Source organism: Heloderma suspectum, chromosome 5 (assembly GCF_057233095.1).
Source record: "Heloderma suspectum isolate Gila_16-S chromosome 5, 16-S_ref, whole genome shotgun sequence".
Taxonomy (NCBI): Eukaryota; Metazoa; Chordata; class Lepidosauria; order Squamata; family Helodermatidae; genus Heloderma; species Heloderma suspectum.
The window spans coordinates 32,841,231-32,855,368 of NC_139462.1; the positions used below are offsets into that span (position 1 = coordinate 32,841,231).

Sequence of the window (14,138 nt, forward strand, 5' to 3'; positions counted from 1 at the left end):
GCAGCACAACTGGAAATGTATAGTTTTTTTTCTGAGTTTCACATTGAAGCAGGAGATGAGACACTACGAAAACTTTTGGAAAATTTTTCTAGTTAACGCTTGTTATGAATCTGTATACAAAATGTACTGATTAAACTGTGGGAAGATACTACAAGAGATGATATTGATTCTTTTGCCAACATTTCAACTGGATTTTCGGTCATTGTTGATGGAAGCGCGGATGTATCTGGAAAAGTGTCACTTGGTGTACATTTTGTTGACGTAGCTGATACTGAAAAATTATCCGAGAGGAATTCCTTGGTTTTGAACTGCTAAGTGAATTAGGTGCTACTTCCCATTAATAATACAAGTACTGGTGAGAGTTAGAAAAGTGAAGTCCCGGGAAAAAAATTGAAAATTTCAGAAAAAAAAAGTTTTTTAAGTTCCTTTTTGAGGATCATTTTTTTTCTGAAAAATTGAACAGCTTTGGATTATGAAATATTTTCTTTTAGAATTTAAGATAAAATATTTATATATTGTTACCCTGCGTTTACTGCCCCCAAAATGATTTCTAAAAACTATATAACAACACTTTAATAGAAAGACTAGAGATGTAAAATGTCTGGAAATAATGAAGCCAAGGGGGAAAATGTATTTCAATCCTCTCTGTAAAATTCCCAGCATAGTTAGTTCTTTCATTCCTTATTAAAACTATTGATCTAAAGTATATTTTACATTTATGCTCAGTTTCCCAACATGTGAGCAGAGTCACCACTGTGAATTCTTGACAGTAAATGTGCATTCTTGACAGCTTGGGTTTTGTTCTATACAGTCCTGTGTTTCTGATGCTGTAGCAGTCATTTAATGTAGTTCTAATCTATTCAGACAACAATTACAAATTTACTGAGTTTCCTTTTAAAAGTTTGAAAACATAATGATAATTTTATGAGCAAACTAAGTCATACATAAAATAATTTTAGGAACTGAAAGGCTGCTTTATGTTCTTAATGCAGCCCACCCCAAACTGGTGCCATTTAGATGTTTGGAACTACAGTGCCTAGCATTCCTGACCATTGGCCATGATGCCTGAGGCTGATGGGAGCTGAAGTCCAAAATATCTGGAGGGCACCAGGTTGGGAAAGGCTGTCTTAAAGCAACAAAGTGACTTTAGATCTGTAAAGAGTGCTAAAAAATAAATATTGCTTATTTTTCCATTTCCCCAAAATTTCTAACCATCCCCGCCCCCCGCCCCCCAGCTTCAAAATATCCGGAAATTTTACATCTCTAATGAGAGTGTAAAATTTGGCTTACATCTAGTAAAAGTACATGGGCGAAGATCTGATGGTTGCTCTACAATGGCAGGAAAGGAAGGTGGTGTGCAAGCTAAAATAATGAGTAAATATCCTAAAGCTTGTTTTATCCATTGTGCTGCACATAAAGTCAGTATGGTTGTGAATGACTTGAATGCTGTACCTGAGATACAAAATTCAGTTGATACAGACAAAGGTATCATCACTTTTTTCCCATGAGTCTAAGAAGAGAAGATGCCTTATTCCAACTCTGCCATTACTCTGGGAAACACATTGCACTGCAAAATACAAAAGTATCAGTATTTTTTCCACCAGTGTTATAAAGGGTTTTTCATCAGTTAAGCATACTGGCTTAACTGATGAAAGGTAAAACATGCCAGGATGCACGATCTGCTTCAAGCACAGGAACTTTCCTCTTCCGTTTCATTATAATTTCAACCTATTCAGTGAGGCTAGAATCTGTAACAAGCTCTCTAAGTTATTTAGCTTGATGTTATGAAATGTTATGAGATCATGGTTAGGAGCTTTTAAATGTGTTTCATAGCCAAAGTGAAAAAGCAAAAGAGCACTTCAAGGAAATTTGTTTCTAAAGTTCAAGAATTAGCAGAAAAGTTGGGTATTGACTTGTCCATTCTCAGACAGTGTAGCTGGCAGAAATTCCACGCAGATGTTGGCAGGTCAACAATTGTGGAACAATACTTTCGTTCATCAGTCTATGTGCCATATGTGGACTCAACCATTTCATTGTTGGAAAGCCGTTTTGCTGCAGAAAACTAGTTTTCAGTCTCTTCACCCAGTCAGTATACATGGCATAAGTTAGATGTGAAGTATTCAAAAACTGGATTGCAAAAATGAATGGAGTTTATAAAATTGAAACCTTGGAAGCTGACACACTCACCCAGTTTAATATGTGGTCAAAGAAGGATAAAGCAAGCTCATGTTAGAGTTGAAAATGGACTTCTGGATTTGTAAAAGCACACTAATTTAGGGCGCAATCCTATGAAGATAGTCGGCAGCTGAGTATCCAATGCAGGGTGGCTGGAGCGCGGAGGCGAACTTCGCCTCCACTCTCCAGCCGCCCTGCATTTCTGCTAGATGGGCGATTTCATCCATCTAGAAATGGCGCACCAGAGGGGGAGTGAAGGAGGCTGGGGCTGCTATAGGAAATGTTGTATGGCCGCTGCCCCACTCTCCTCCCCACCCCCAGGAACTCCTCTTCCCATCTCCGTGCTCTGTTTCCAAGTGTGGAGACATAGCCAGAACCATGCTGGCTACAAAGGGGAGGGGAGCATGGTTTCTGACCTGAGAGCCCAGAAACTGAACAATCCTATGTCACTCCAGACACTGGGGGACATAGGATTGCTCCCCCCGCAAGCAATTTTTATTGCTCTAACATTACCAGTAAGAACTTGCACAATGGAAAGGTAGTTTAGCACAATGAGACAGGTGAAAACGTGGTTAAGATTATCAGCAGCAGATGACCATTTATATGGGCGTGTCATGGTGAGTGTTCATCATGCAGAAGTTAATGAGAACAAGGACAAACTAATTCAAAAACAGACATTTGTAGTTTATTTTGTAACAGCTAACCAGACAGTTCTCAACTTCTGCTCGCAAGTGTTGCATTTTCCCCATGCCATATTATGATGCAACTGATCATGTAACGGTTCTGTTTTTAGATTTCTGTTTCTGTATCTATTACATGTTAAACGGGCACAGAAGCGCCCCTTTAGTTAAGGTGAGTTGCAAAAAAAAGCTTCCATCATTATAAGCCTCAAAATTCTACTGCTTATAAAAATGACACATGTAGAGCTAATAACTTAAAACTTGGCATCTGTAATCTACCTGATGATGTATACAATCATGCAAAATTTCAAGCCAATCCAATATAAATTGCCACAGATACAGCAAGTTAAAAAGTGCTGAAAATTGACACGTGTACTTTTTGCTCAAGCTGTGGCTCAGCATATCATATATTTCTTTTAAATTCTAGAGAAAACTACTGATATGCTTTATTCAGTCTTGTTGAGGAGGTGTGCCTTTCACTGGTTTGGTGAAATTCTGAGCAACGATTTAAAAGTTATCCACGTTTTTCTGCCCATGACAACAACTGCTGGCAGAGCTATGTCGGGCATCCTGAGTTTCCCTCTGAAGCAAGAATGTTGCCAGTACTCCCGGGTTTTGAATTCCACTGTTCTTATCAGCATTCTGAAAGTGGGGGATGGGTAGTACGGAACTGTCAACTGAGATAAGGGTGAGGTAATTTTGAAGGCTGAGGGAATCACTCTCACTGATTGATAGATTACTGATGAAGAGGAAAAAGCTATGATGGAATCCTTGCAGGCTTACTCAGAAGTAAGCTATTCTGAACATACAGGGACATATCTATTCATTTCTACACATCTACTCAAGTAATGTCAGGGATGCTCTGACCTGGATTCCTGCATTGCGCAGGGTGTTGGACTCGATGGCCTTGTAGGCCCCTTCCATCCCTACTATTCTATGATTCTAATGACCTTTTTCTTCTTCAGAATACTGTAATAATAAACTTTCTTCTTAAAAACCAAGGAAATTCAATGATAAAAAACCTGCCAATTTAAGACCAGCGTTAAGGCTATCTAATATTGGCTCAAGCCCCACAAAGCCAGGAATTGATTGATTTATTTCATTTCTTTACCACTCAATCGCTGAAGCTCTCTGAGTGGAAACTGGAGCTGATACCTTAACAGATGTGCCCCATGAGGAGTAGTGATGTTGTGCAAAATCACAAACTGCTTGCTTACAAGCAACAACTAGGCATGGGTCAACTTACAGGAGGATTCCTCTAGCAATTCAGTTAGGTTCAGATGTTTCATAAAGCAATACAGAACAAGGACAACGTACGGCATCTTTGCTAGTCCCAGGCACGCCATCTTTCCCATCTGGATTTGAGCCTGAAAGACCAAGGAAAAGTGTGGGTGAAAGGAGGGTAAGTTGAAATTTTAAAAAGCTGGATGTAAATGCATAAAGTATCACACAATTAATGTCTTAGATCACACTCCGTGACATCAGTGTCCCTAAAATATTTTTGCTCCAAGAAACTATTTGGGGTTTCTTAGGCAAGGTGCCTTGTGATACGTTCCATGGGGTTTTCTTGGCAAGAATACTGGAGTGGATTGCCATTTCCTTCTCCAGTGGACCACATTTTGTCAGAACTCTCCGCCATGACCTGTCCGTCTTGGGTGGCCCTGCATGGCATAGCGACTGTGGCTCAGATCATCAGCTTTTTATTGCAAAATTTCGGCTTAAATTGAAGAACGTAGGGAAAACCACTAAACCATTCAGGTATGACCTAAATCATATCCCTTATGAATATACAGTGGAGGTGAGGAATAGATTTAAGGGATTAGACCTGATAGACAGAGTGCCTGAGGAACTATGGATGGAGGTCCGTAACATTGTTCAGGAGGCAGCAACAAAATCCATCCCAAAGAAAAAGAAATGCAAGAAAGCAAATTGGCTGTCTGATGAGGCTTTACAAGTAGGTGAGGAAAGAAACGAAAAGCAAGGGAGAAAGGGAAAGATATCTCCAACTGAATGCAGAGTTCCAGAGAATAGCAAGGAGAGACAAGGCCTTCTTAAATGAACAATGCAAAGCAATCGAGGAAAACAACAGAATGGGAAAGACTAGAGATCTCTTCAAGAAAATCGGAGATCTCAAGGGAACGTTTTGTGCAAAGACGGGCATGATAAAGGACAAAGAAGGCAGGGACCTAACAGAAGCAGATGAGATTAAGAAGAGGTGGAAAGAATACACAGAAGAACTATACAGGAAAGATCTGAATGTCCCTGATAGCCATGACAGTGCGGTCACTGAACTTGAGCCGGACATCCTAGAGAGTGAAGTCAAGTGGGCCTTAGGAAGCAGTACTAACAACAAAGCTAGCGGAGATGACCGTATTCCAGCTGAGCTATTTAAAATCCTAAAAGATGATGCTGTTAAAGTGCTGCACTCAATATGCCAACAAATTTGGAACACACAACAGTGGCCACAAGACTGGAAAAGGTCAGTTTACATTCCAATTCCAAAGAAGGGCAATGCCAAAGAGTGTTCAAACTACCGTACAATTGCGCTCATTTCACATGCCAGCAAGATGATGCTCAAAATCCTACAAGCTAGGCTTCAGCAGTATGTGAACCGAGAACTACTGGAAGTACAAGCTGGGTTCCGAAGAAGCAGAGGAACTAGAGATCAAATCGCCAACATTCGCTGGATCATGAAGAAAGCAAGAGAATTCCAGAAAAATGTCTATTTCTGCTTCATTGACTATGCTAAAGCCTTTGATTGTGTGGATCACAACAAACTGTGGCAAATTCTTAAAGAGATGGGAGTACCAGACCACCTTACCTGTCTCTTGAGAAACTTGTACAAGGGTCAAGAAGCAACAGTAAGAACCAGACATGGAACAACCGATTGGTTCAAAATTGGGAAAGGAGTACAAGGCTGCATATTGTCGCCCTGCTTATTTAACTTATATGCAGAGTACATCATGAGAAATGCCGGGTTGGATGAATCACAGGTCGGAATTAAGACTGCTGGGAGAATTATCAAGAACCTCAGATACGCAGACGATGCCACCCTAATGGCAGAAAGCAAAGAGGATCTCAAGAGCCTCTTGTTGAGGGTGAAAGTGGAGAGTGCAAAAGCTGGTTTGAAACTCAACATTAAAAAAGCTAAGATCAAGGCATCTGGCCCCATCACTTCCTGGCATATAGAAGGGGAAGAAATGGAAGCAGTGACAGATTTTATTTTCTTGGGCTCCAAGATCACCGCAGACGGTGACTGTAGCCATGAAATTAAAAGACGCTTGCTCCTTGGGAGGAAAGCTATGGCAAACCTAGACAGCATAGTAAGAAGCAGAGACATCACCTTGCCGACAAAGGTCTGTCTAATCAAAGCTATGGTTTTCCCAGTAGTAAGGTATGGCTGTGAGAGCTGGACTATAAGGAAGGCTGAGTGCCGAAGAATTGATGCTTTCAAACTGTGGTGCAGGAGAAGACTGTTATGTGTCCCCTGGACTGCAAGGAGGTCTAATAAGTCAGTCCTAAAGGAAATCAACCCTGACTGCTCACTGGAAGGACAGATACTGAAGCTGAAGCTCAAATATTTTGGCCACCTAATGTGAAGAAAAAACTCACTGGAAAAGACCCTGATGCTGGGAAAGATTGAAGGCAAAAGGAGAAGGTGACGGCAGAGGATGAGATGGCTAGATAGCGTCACTGATGCAATGAATATGAACTTGAGCACACTCTGGGAGAGAGCGGAGGACAGGAAGGCCTGGCGTGCTCTGGTCCATGGGGTCACGAAGTGTCAGACACGACTTAACAACTGAGCAACAAAAGGCAAAGTGCAAGGATTTGGTTTGCCTGAAGAATGAACGTGTATTAAGAAGTAAAAAATTATTCATTTTGAAGGTACATTGCAGTGGAAGAACCAGGAAAAGCAATTCCGTTCCAGCCTGCAACAGAAAAGAGGATCTTGAAGCAAAATGAGTGGGAAGTAGTGACAGTGACTTGTGTCTCTGGGGCCCATTTCTATTTGGAACTATTCATTTGGAAATGGGTTATTTGTGACTAGCAGGGCTACTCTGATCCTCACGTCATTAGGTTGAACCACTCTGTTCAGACATGCCAAAGACCTAGTAAGCTAAACGAGCAGAGAAGAGAGACTAATCATACCTGTTGCCCCTATCTTGTGTGTATTCAGTAAAAGATATAGTGACCTATAGCTCAGACTCTTAAGAAACCTGGCATAAAGCAGCCCCCCCCCCCCATTCTACATTTGGAGCACGCACGCATGGTTGTACACATACACAGTTCTGTTGAGACCTTCGATTGGACTGCATCCAGGGGTGGAGAGAAGACAGCCCATGGGCACAATCTTGTTTTTCCCTTTAGCTGTTGAGTACATGTTCGTAAAAGTCTGAAGAGGGCTCAAGGGTTTTGCATTGTACTCCCAAGGAATGACATTTCTACTTACTAAAATAAAGTGCTTTTTCAAAAGTAATGAAATTCTCTTCCTCAGTCCATTTCAATATAGTGAGCTTGGTAAAAACAGGTAAAATTGGGCAGCGCAGTATTAAAGTGGCTTACATGTCCTCCTTCACAGAGGCCACAGGGTGTTGCACTAGGTGTGTTGCCTGGATCACGTCATACTTGTGTATGCAGGATTGTGCTCATTAGTTTTCCTGTTTTTAAAGGAAGGGATAGAATTGAGAATTAGAAGAATCCTATGCAAAAATGTTTTGTGTAACCTCTCCAGGAAAATATCTTTCCGTCTCATTGTAGTTCCATAAAACACAAACCTTGCATGTATCCGAGTCCTTATTTACATAACACGAAAGGCACAGTGCTTATCTGTGTCTAATTTTAATCAACTATTTGCATCCGCAGAGCAGCAAAGCTTTGTTAGCAAGATCAATATGTAGAGAAATCATAATTTAACTCTAAAAATAACTTTTCTCAGTGTTTATCAAAATGCTCCCACCCATGGACCCCCCCCCCCCCACATGTAGCCTCTCATGACTTTAAAGTATAAAAGTTTTCTTAAACGGGAGCTCAAGTGGCAGCTTTGGGGGCTTGTTCACACACCGTTTCTACCAGTTGCAAGTAGTAGAAAAATACTTCCCAGCCCTTGTCTTTAAATGATCTTGGAAATCAGCATTTGCCTTTCTGATTGAAATAGCTCTATTTGTATTAAAACATTTTCAAAACAAAGAATTTAAATACCCGTTTATTAGTCATGGTACTATAAATTCACTCTTAGTTAATTCCCTCAACAGAACTTCAGCTGTTTTGAGGATCCTCCTCTTGCAGTGAAACCTGTGTGTGTCTACTCAGAAGTAAACCCCACTGAGTTCAGTGGGACATACTCCCTGGTAAAACTACAGGATTGCAGCCTCTGTTCTATTCCAAGCTGGGAAGTCAAGCACCAATTTGTTTTTCTGGTGTCCTTAATTTTAAGTGATGCTTCCTTTCTTAGAATCTTAAAGAGATATTTCATACTCCAGTTCATAACAGTGGATTATTTTTCTAGAATATTGCAGTTTGAGTTAATTTTCTTAAATTAACCCACTTGGCATCCTGTCCAAGGCATCACAGGTAGCCTGCTGACCTACCTGCAGTGAAAGCCTCCATTATTCTGACCTTGTGCTGTCTGTCCTTCCTGGTCCTATTGTTTACTGTGATATTGATGTATTGATAACAAGGTTCAACCTAGTTTGTAGTGAACCCTGCAGAGTAGGGAGCACAACAGTAGACTGTCAGGAGCACCCTAGCGGCCACTTTCAGTAGACTCCAATAGCCAATTCAAGACACAGACGAAAGGATTCTTTTCAAGGCTTTAATCCTTTTGCAACTTAATGACTCTTTCAGATGCTAGTCACCAGCGACTAAGCAAGGAACAGCAGAGTAGCCTATGCTCCGAGTAGGCAGTTGATCCCTGTTTGAAGGAGAGTCACTTGAAGACCCTGAACTTATGGGCTAGGGAGAGATCCTCCCTCTTACCCTTGGGTCCATGGGAGGCAGCCGTTGCTTGCGCGCCAAACGGGCGCTACGCCTCCTTTCCGCACCCTCCATCGCTCGTCGCTCCCTGTGTCTGCGTTGAGCGTCTAGCAAGCCCCGTTCCCGCACTTTCTCACTGCTAGGATCACTATCTATCGCAGGAATGCCGGCAGGAGGAATCTCTTGCCAGCTGCTGTGCCTGTGAGGGATGAGCTGGCTCCTCTCCCACAGATCGCTGATCCTCCTCAGAATCAGAACTGCTCTGGGGTTCTATCGGCTCAGTTTCCACCTTGACATAGACACTGTGCTAACTGGATACTCCTTCAGGTGGAGGTGAATTTCACTGATTCCACTTTCACTTCCAATATCTGCTCCAGAAGACTGCAGGACCCTCTGGAACAACATGGTAGGTGGTGCTAGCGTACAGGGGGAAGGAGAAATAGGTGAAGTTTACCTTTGTCGTTCTTTCAGTAGGGGCCTCCATTGAATACAAGTTCAAAGAAGCCATTCTGTTTTTAGAGCAGGAGGTCTGCATCAAACCCATAAAGTTTGTGAGTCATAAGAAGAGGGCAAAGTGTAGCTGGAAAAAAGGAATCTGAATGCAAGAGTAAGATTTCTCTATAGGTGCTTTCCTTTAACATGCCAGTTCCTAAATGTTACAGGGCTATATAATCAGGTAAAAACAGTCTATTCACACTGAAAATAATTTTATTTTGATTTGTCTGATATTACATTAGGTACATTACAAATCATTTTTAACCTAACCATTAAATCTACAGTTAAATAAAATCCTTTAAGATGCCACCTTAAATTTCGCTGCATTTCCTTTGCAGGACTTCCACTATATGTTTTTGGGGCATAATCTGCAAACATTAGTGCTCCCTTCCAATAGCTAACACTGAGGTTCCTTCAGATTTTTAAAGCTGGCAGGAGACATGTCTTGCAGTTCAATCTTAAGCACATTTACTTAAAAATAACTCTTATTGATGGCAATGGAGCTCACTGCCAAATTAAGCTTGTAGACCTTGACATAACATTTTATGAAACATCAGCAATAAATTAGTAGTTACTATCAGATTGTCATCCAAGGTTGGCAACCAAGGACATATCCAATTGTTATTTCACAGCTTATTCAAGTGGAGAAATGCTTATCTTCACACTTCTGGGAAAAGCAAATTAACATGGGATTTTCTTTGAAAGACTGATCCTGTAAAAACTAGGATGTCCTCCCACACACAAAGGCCCTGTGCAGACAATGTTTAAATAACATATCTGGAATGTTACCCATGGTTCAAGACTGGCCAGAAACCAGAATGTGAACCCACAGTTTGAAGTGATTAATGCAAATCATGGTTTGCAAACCTGTGGGGAAGTCTTACCTCTGCCACAGAGCAAGCCATGATTAAGGGCACAATCCTATGCCTGTTTAGACAGAAAAAAGGCCTACAACTCCCAGCATGCCCCAGCCAGGTGGCTGGGGCATGCTGGAAGTTGTAGGACCTTTTTCTGTCTAAACAGGCATAGGATTACACCCTAAGGCAGTTTCCGTCTTCCCCATCCTGTTTACAAATGACAAGTGGATCTTGCTCATGTCTCCTTGTATATACTCTCTGGGAGCAGATCACAGCCTGCCAAGCTAAACCATGGTTTTATTGTATGTGGGATCTTAACCAAGATTCAGGCATGGTTGTTGCTAACCATAGTTAAGTGTCAATGACTGCACTGAGCCATAACAAGGGAGGGGAAATGAATGGAGAACTGCAGGCAAAAATGCTTTTTTCATTATGACACAAAATCCCCACTGTTCATGATACTCTGTGCAAACATACAGTGGTAAATATTACACAATCACAAATTTGAGGTATGAAGCTGGAAAATATACACATCTATTGCACATGAATGCACACATACTGTAATTTATAAGTTTAGTAGTCCCCAAACCAACAGACTTTGGTGCAAAGTAAAAAGAAATGAGGAAGAAAAGACATATAATTTTATAAAGCTTCTTAGCATAATAAAAACCATTGCAACACTAACGTAATCCTTAATATAAGGTATACATATATAAATATATTTAAAGCAAGATTGTAACCAAACTGTAAGCAACCTAGAAACATGCAGTAGTCCTGCAAATTAGAAAAGCCTTCGCTATATGAACTACATGGGTTACATATTATCTAAACCTGTGAGGCCCAATTTTCTAGGCACTTCTGTAGGGCAACCTTCATTCATTTCAATAGGGCTGGCATGGAAAGAAGCCTCACTGAGATGAATGAGGTTGAGCAGGAGCAACTATCAATAGATTGCATCAACACTAACTAAACCGAAATGAAATATTGCCGTTAATGGTACTTTAACTCCAAACCCCATAAATATCCATTCTGCCACTGCAAAGTGTCTCTCAAATAGAGTGGAGAGATAGTTATGCATGTATCTGATCGACTGCCCACTGACTGTATAAAAAGGCATTTTACATTTACACTGGTCCTCTGTCTCTTGCCAAATTCAAAGAAAGTCTCTGATCTCAGTTTTAAATAAACCTTATCCCAAGAAAATTAAGCCCATTTTTGCTTATGAACTCAACCTGTGGATTATGGCACTGCAACATCTACTGGAGGTGCTTTGCCATCACATTAAGTTTCAAAAAGATGCCTTGAAAATGGAAAACAATATTGTGGCAATATTTTGGGGGTGGTTCTAAAATGGAGAGATCAGGTTGAGCTTATTACTGAATGACACCACCACTTAGTATTTGGGAAGGGCAAGAGAGGACAGTATCATTTTGGGAGCAGGGAAAGAAGCATCAAGACCATGGAATACCTAGAAGAGATACTCAAGATGAATCAAAGTCTCTCTCTAATACCTACTGTATCAAGTGGGACATACTGATAAATAACATTTGCAAAACAATAACTGGCGACCTATTGGGCCAAAGTCAGACAAGTCAGAAAAGACTACAACATTGTCTCACAACAAGGATTTTCTAAGGAACATGTACAATATTTTTTCCCAGCTAACTTCCTCAAAACCCCTTAGATCAACTTGGTTTAAATAAATTAAGGAACTGGCAAATACCATGATGTATGATTCTGTCTAATGGAATGTTTGAGGGTCTCAAATCAAAGCTCTGCTGTACCTTGTAATCTGGTGGTTATCGGTTCACTAACCACAGATTATTTAAAAAGTGAAATGTATATGCAGACTGCTAGAAGGATTTGGAACATAGCAGTTCCAAACATGAGAAGTCAGTGTTAGGCATCCAGCTTTGACACAAGGCTTATGCTTGTACCACAGCAGCTCAAGTGTATGGTCGAGAGCATTAAGCTGTATATCTGGTCTACTTACAGGAAACAGGGAATGAATAATAGGAAGGGGTGGCTGTACTGCATTCAAGTGAACAATCATAAGAAGTAGCTCAATCCATGAACCATTTAATCCAAAGCAAGTGCTCTTATGCCTACGTAGGATTCCGCTGAACTCAAGGGGATAAACACTGGCTTTACCAAGTGGTCTTAAGATTAATTAGTTTATAGACTGGACAAGTAGTATGGAGGGCTGAACTACACATTATGCAAGAGATCCACGATCCAACATTTTTGTTCTTACTTAAAAGAACTCCACTTTTGTCTGGAACAGCAGTGTTTGAAGAGGGTTCTTTTAACCCATTCCATCAATGTTATTTCCCAAGCGAAATAACTCCATTCTCCCCAAAGCTAAAGTATCTGCTAATAGATTTGGACTGGGAAAATGGCATTCAGGAGAGAAAAGGTTTAACACCTTCTTCCCTAGCCACTCTATTGTAATCAAATTCAGAGCCCTCTCCTTAGGGCTACTTTCGAGTAAATCTAAAGACATCAAGGGATTGGATCATAGCCCTGAGAATCCGCAGTGTGAAAGGGTATTACAATTAGCATACTTTAATTGCAAAGGGGAGCTATTTGCTATGTCATCACAAACTCAGGATTAAAACTTTAGGAGAGGCATATGTTATGAAGACCGCTTGTGTTTTCAGTTAATATTGTTTAAGAATGTGCTTTTCATTTACAGGTCATAGAGCAAAATGAGGTGTTTCCTAACAGTTTAAGGGAAAATTACATGTAAACATAATAAAGGAAAGAATGACATCCCAATCCTAGAAACGTATCTCTCAGAGAGGACTTTATGTTGCAAGCAACACACAAAACCTTCCACACCGTCATCTGCATTATAAGAATAAAGTATTTAGTAAGCCCCTGCTCATACATAGGAATAAACAAATTAAACTAATATTCCAAATCTAAAAGTTTATATTTCACTGATATGAATATTCTACAAGTTTGTCTGCACACAAGTTCAGTTTTCATAGAGACAACTAGCACCTATGAGTTCATATATAGACTTCTAAACTTTATACATAAAGAACAAGTTTCACTAATGTCAATGGGTCTTACTTCAACATTATGGCTTGGATTGAAAGACGCACAGGTGGATTCCATTTGTACAACAGGAATTCCCCCCCCCCCCCACTACAGACTGCCTTCACCCAGCCACTCCTGAAGGTTGGGGGACCTTCTCAAAAAGTGTGAGATGTTGCCTGGTGAGCTGCAGCAGGAGAGGGGAATCACCCTGTATGTGCAGAAGAGCCTTCTTCTAGTGCAAGAGCATCTTTGGATCCAAGCCTGTGGTTTTACAATGGCAGTGTTAGCTGCTTAAGATGAGCTTCTTCTATGTGAAGTAGGCTTGAGTATTGCTATTGCCCATAGAAGGACCTTTTTACCTATGTTCAGTGAATATGGGTTAAATCACAGGTTTTCAGAGCTACCTTCCCTTAGCATTGCTAGGGTGACCCCCCACTTGATTCCAGTGAAGACTATTGTGCCTGGTCAGAGCCCCACACAAATGCAGAGCATGCCTATAAGATGCCCAACATTCCCAGTGTAGCTGCATATGGTAGGGAAGAACAGTTACTAGTTTCCATCACCTGTTCTCACTGCAGAATCCTCACAAAGTTTCCAAAGAACCACATTGAGGGCTATAATTGTATTTTAACTTTGGGTTACCAATTGATTTTTAAAGAGTTTGCTGAATGATTCTTAGAACATGATTCTGCTAACTCAGGAAAAGCCATCTGGGAACGCATTCCTCAATCAATAAATGGCCAGGATCCTGTGCAGGTCTACTAAAACAATTAAGTAGTTACCACTTCAAGGAAACATTAAGTCCAATCAAGGAATCCTGGCAAAAAAAGAAGTCATGTGCAGATATGGAATTATTCTGATAACACACTTAAGTTTATCTTATACCCTACTTGCTAGGAAGCATTGAACA

General features: G+C 40.7%; 1 pseudogene; it reads left to right on the forward strand.

The window, feature by feature from the left end:
* The first annotated feature begins 1,223 nt into the window (after positions 1–1,223).
* LOC146343749 (uncharacterized) lies at positions 1,224–2,104 on the forward strand (annotated as a pseudogene).
* Positions 2,105–14,138: the final 12,034 nt, after the last annotated feature.